General features: G+C 38.7%; 1 non-coding gene across 1 annotated transcript; it reads left to right on the top strand.

Moving 5' to 3' along the window:
- Positions 1-537: 537 nt before the first annotated feature.
- Positions 538-611, top strand: TRNAI-GAU (transfer RNA isoleucine (anticodon GAU)). Its single transcript has one exon. It is a non-coding gene; the product is annotated as a tRNA-Ile (tRNA).
- The last annotated feature ends 5,288 nt before the right edge of the window (positions 612-5,899 follow it).

The following is a 5,899-nucleotide window of genomic DNA, read 5'->3' on the forward strand; positions in this document are numbered from 1 at the left end:
CACGCACAGGAAATTCATGAATCTTTAATCTATCTCTTTCATAAAAAAGGTAATTTAAATTCAATTATACTTTACAAGATTAATTGTAAGAACTGGCTGCTGATGAAAGAGTGAAGATGAATTTTGAAAACACAGCACTGCTTAGTTCATTTTGGATAAAAGTTAAAAACAAATATCCTGAGCTTGCTGAAATTGCCTTAAAATATCTTCTTCTATTTCCCTCACTACACTTATGTAAGATTGATCTCTCTATGACTATTATTGGAACAAAACATAAAAACATTTTGGGTATGCATTGTGCTCTGTGAGTAGTGATGTCTAGATTACTTAACAAGCAAGAAGCAAGCTCATTTGTTACAGCAAAACTTCAAGTATTGATATATGCATTGTTTGTTCAAAAATGTACCTAGGCATTTAATATGGGGAATTCTTACTTCACTCAACTTTAGTTGTGACTGTGGAATAACAAAAATTAGGTGTAATAATGATTATAATAATTACCTATATGTACAGTTTTATAAATGTGTATGGTTGGATGGCCTGTTAGCTCAGTTGGTTAGAGCGAGGTGCTGATAACACCAAGGTTGCTGGTTCGATTCCCGCATGGGCCACTGTGAGCTGCATCCTCAAAAAAAATAAAATAAAATAATTGATAAATGTGTATGGTTTCTGTAATTTGGCTTTTTTATGTTATATATACTTTGATTATATTTATTGAAGTGAAATATAATTTGATGTCTGTTGAATCGAATGAAACAGTTAGGCTTGAATTTTATGTCTTAGTTTCTTTTTTATTTTATTTGTCTGGCATTTTAGTTTTGCTGCATTTTTACAAAAGTATCGGTTTGCTGTGGGCTGGAAATTTTTTAAAACAACTAATCCTTGACCACAGATAGCTTAAGAAGCACTGCCCTAACTGCCTCTACTTAGGAGCCATGCTGGCCTCCCAGAAAATCCACATCCATTTCAATCCTTTAGATGTGGGCTGGTCCAACTCACTCACTGACTCCTAGAAGGTATGGATCAAAGAATTTTGCACACATTATTCCTTGACGTCCATGCACTCAGGCCTGTTAATATAGACTCCACTTCCTGAGACCTCTGAAATCCCTAAGTCCCATCCTAGGACCCCAAACCAAAAGAAGGCATGATAGAGTTTTTCAGAATACTGAGAAATGCTGATGGAAATATCTTTTCTTGTTTCCTTTTAAGAACATAGCTGGAATGCATTGGGGTGAGACAGAAGAGATGGGTTGAAATATCAAGCTGACAAGGAGAAACATAGTGAAAATTGAGCAGAGCCTAATTATTAATGACAAAGAAGTTTGCCAGCAGGAAACAAGAGGCCAGAGACCTGTTAGGCCTTGGAAGAAAGATTTGGCTTCTGCTTCCATGTACTACTTTGAAGGAGCCCTTCAGTGTGCCCTTGCCCCGTTGGAGAAACACTCAGAGATTTGGTAACATGTTCCCTACACTCCAAACAACAAACACACACAAAATGAATCATCAATGACCGCGCACATGAAAGCTCTAAATTCTGTATTATCAGGCACCTCTTATGAACCGGGGACTTTATAGGAACCATGAATTTAATCCTTACAACAACCCCATGAGCTAAATATTCTTAGCCATATTTTACAGATGAGATCAATGAGTGTCATGCAGGGTCTCTGGTCCCTCTCCCTGCACAAGAACGCAGGACATGGTGAGGCCAAAAAGGAACACCCACGGAGCCATAGGTAGGGGAGTCATACCACTATAGTCTCGCTGGCGGCTGGGTTGGAGACACAGGAAGCAGGAGCCACATGATCCGCAACCTGTCGTCTGCTTCTCTGCCAACCAACCCACCAACATAGCCACTGCAGTTACATCAGTGGCTAATGGCTAACCAGTAACAGCTGACGGCCATCTACTACCCGAGCCAGCACCTTTCCACATGAGGGCGAGCCCGGAAACTGCTCTCTGGGACTCTGTCCCCACAATGAGGTTCCAAGAATTTAAGGAAGTTACCCTCCAACACACCTTCTTTTCTCTTACTACATCGTCTCCCATTCTGATTCCGCGTTTCCCCGAAAATAAGACCGGCCCTTATATTAATTTTTGCTCCAAAAGATGCATTAGGGCTTATGTTCAGGGGATTTCATCTTGAAAAATCATGCTAGGGCTTATTTTCCGGTTAGGTCTTATTTTCGGGGAAACACGGTTGCTCCCACCACCATTTGCTTGTGTTCTGCTAATCTTTCATAACCCAGACTAGAGCTGTGGTCCTCGGCTTGGGTTTCATCTTGGAATCACCTGAAGAGCTTAAAGAAAGGAATGCTATCTGAGTGCCATCCCCAGGGATTCTGATTCTCATCGATCTAGGATGTGGCCAATTAAATCATCATTACTTAACTTTAAAAAATCCTAACTAATTCTAATGTTCACCCAAACTTGAGGATCACTGGCCTAGACAATTTCAAAGCTGAGTTTGGTGGCTCTTTTCTATGGACCCATAGTAACTTATCTTTATTTACTCATTCATTTTAATTTTTTAATTACTTGTTATCAAATTTAACTTCACGGTATTGTTACTGCCTGTTGTCTGCTGTAGATTTTAAACTACTTGAAGGTAGGGACTTTGCTATTCACATTTATTCATTCATTCATTCATTCATTCATCCATTCACTAACTTAGCAAGTACTTATTTACTATGAGTCAGACTCTGTGCTAGTACAGTAAGTCCTCACTTAATGTTGATAGGTGCTGTGACTTTAAGAGAAACAATGGGGCCGAGAACCTGAAGAGACATTTCTCCAAAAAGGACATACAAATGGCCAATAGACATATGAAAAAATGCTCAACATCACTAATCATCAGAGAAATGCAAGTAAAAACCACAATGAGATATCACCTCACACCAGATAGAATAGTTATCACTAACCAGACAAATAATAACAAGTGTAGGAGAGGCTGTGGAGAAAAAGGAACCCTCATACACTGTTGGGAATGCAGATTGGTGCAGCTGCTATGGAAGGCAGTGTGGAGGTTCAAAAAACTACGAATAGAATTACCATATGACCCAGCAATCCCTCTCCTGGGTATCTACCCAAAAAATCTGAAAACATTTATCCATAAAGACACGTGTGCTCCAATGTTCATTGCAGCTTTGTTTACGGTAGCCAAGACATGGAAACAACCAAAATGTCCTTCGATAGATGAATGGATAAAGAAATTGTGGTACATATACACAATGGAATACTATTCGGCGGTAAGAAAAGATGAAATAGTACCATTTGCGACAACAACGGATGGATCTTGACATTTATAATGCTAAGCAAAATAAGTCAGACAGAAAACGTAGAGAACCATATGATTTCACTGATATGCGATATATAAAACTGAAAACAACAAAAGAACAAGACATACAAATTAAGGAACAAAAACTCATAGACACAGACAATAGTTTATTGGTTACCAGAGGGTAAGGGGGAGGAGGGAAGTGGTAAGTGAGGGTAAAAGGGATCAAATATATGGTGATGGAAGGAGAACTGACTCTGGGTCGTGAACACACAATGGGATTTACAGATGATTTATTACAGAACTGTACACCTGAAATCTATGTAACTTTACTAATAATTGTCACCCCAATAAACTTTAATTTAAAAAAAAGAAGAAATAAAAATTAGGCATATAAAAATTTAAAAAAAAGAGAAACAATGAACAACACAACTGATTTAATCATAGGCTAATGGATATAAAGAAGAGTTAACTTCCTAGGGCATCTCATCAAGGCTATAACAAAATGACGTTGAACAAAACAACGTTATTCACACTATGGAAAACAGTATGGAGGTATCTCAAAAATCTGAAAATGGAACTACCCTATGATCCAGTAATTCCACTCCTAGGTATCTATCCGGAGAAATCCAAAACTCCAATTCAAAAATCTTTATGCACTCCTATGTTTATTGCAGCACTATACACAATAGCTAAGACATGGAAACAACCGAAATGCCCATCGGTAGATGACTGGATTAAGAAACTGTGGTACATTTATAAAATGGAGTACTACGCAGCCATAAAGAAGAAAGAAATCTTACCATTTGCAACGACATGGATGGACCTAGAGAACATTATGTTAAGTGAAATAAGTCAGACAGAGAAAGATAAGTACCATATGATCTCACTTATATGCGGAATCTAAAGAAAAGAATAAGTGAATGAACTAATCAGAAACAGTTTTGGAGACAAAGAGGAAAAACTGAGGGTTGCTAGATGGGCGGGGGGGGTGGGGGTAAGGGGGAAGGTGAGGGGATTAGAAAACAATCAGTAACCACAAGATGGCCACGGGGTTTTGAAAATTAATCTGGGGAACGTAATTTAGTGGTTACCAGAGGGTAAGGGGGTTGGGGGGTGGGAGATGAGGGTAAGGGGGATCAAATATATGGTGATGCAAGGAGAACTGACTCTGGGTGGTGAACACACAATGTAATTTATAGATGATGTGATACAGAATTGTACACCTGAAATGTATGTAATTTTACTAACAATTGTCACCCCAATAAATTAAAAAAAAAAAAGTTCCCTTTAAAAAAAAAAACAACGTTATTCAAAAACCTGCTATAGTTGGGAATATAACAGTGAACAAAATGCCTCATGCACTCAGGGTTTAGTGCAGGAAACAGAAAATGAAAAGTCAATATATGTGTTCTTGTTTTCTATTGCCATGTAACACACAACCCCAAACTTAGTGGCATGTAGTGGGTGCTCCATTCTACATGTTCAAGTTCTTTCCGCAGCTGCCTCTTGGGCACCCCTCACCTAGGACCTAGGAGTGCTCACAGCAATGATGCCATCTGCCCTCAAAAGGATGTATTGAGGAAAAGGCCTGGAAGAGGGATAAGGACCCTTTGGGATTCTTGGGTCCCAGATATCTTGAGCAAGACTGGCTGCATGATTTGCGTGGCCCAATGAAAGATGAAAATGCAAAGCCCCTAATTCTGAAAGCAGGAAAAAAAGCACTGTTACGGTTATTAAAATATAAAGCTTGCTCCCATCTTCCATGCTCTGTCTCAACTTGTCATGGTGCTGTTTATTTGTCACTTAATGCCATTCTAAGTAAAGAAAAATTAAAATTTCAAATTATTAGCATGACTTTACCCGTTCATCTTTATATCGTGCCGTGCCAGTTTTAAATGCAAACGCAGAGCTTTTAACTCATATAAAGAATCACCAAAATTATATAATTCCTATTTTATAACCAGTATATGTATTTGTATTTCATTCTTACCAGAACAATGGGAAGCCTGCAGAAAATTAACTCAACTGTTGTTATTTCACAGCATGATATATGCACATTCTACCAATAATCTCTACCTTCAGTGTACTGATAAGTAAAGAAGGACTGAAAGAAACAACAATCATATGTTAGCCTACTTTCCCCTTACCTTCTTATGTCTTCATTTTCAACCACAGTGGTTAGTTAACACAGAAAAGTAAATGAGTAAGACAGGATATGATAGGATTCCTTGGTCATAGGTGCTTTCTTAAAAGTGCTTTCTTTCTGCACTCAAAGCAAGTTCTAGTTCAAATGGGAAGCAGTCTGTGCCCTCATTTCCTCAGTCATAGACGTAATACATTTACCTTGTACTTGCTTTAAGTCTCGCTAAACTCCCACACATGTGGGTCCACCAGCATTCTGTGCTCGTGGGACGTTGCAAACGCTGTATGCTAAAGCAGTAGCCATGAGCGAAGAGATGTAGCATATAAGAGAGAAAGTGTATCTCCTCTGCTCACATGCATGGCCATTGTCCCAGACTTCATTCACAAACCACAAGTTCAAAGATAAAATCATTACGAATTTCAAGACTGTAACAGCGGAGCATTAAATTAAGGGTGGGCCTTTCTGAGCACAGG

The sequence above is a fragment of the Rhinolophus ferrumequinum genome, chromosome X (genome assembly GCF_004115265.2).
Source record: "Rhinolophus ferrumequinum isolate MPI-CBG mRhiFer1 chromosome X, mRhiFer1_v1.p, whole genome shotgun sequence".
Taxonomy (NCBI): Eukaryota; Metazoa; Chordata; class Mammalia; order Chiroptera; family Rhinolophidae; genus Rhinolophus; species Rhinolophus ferrumequinum.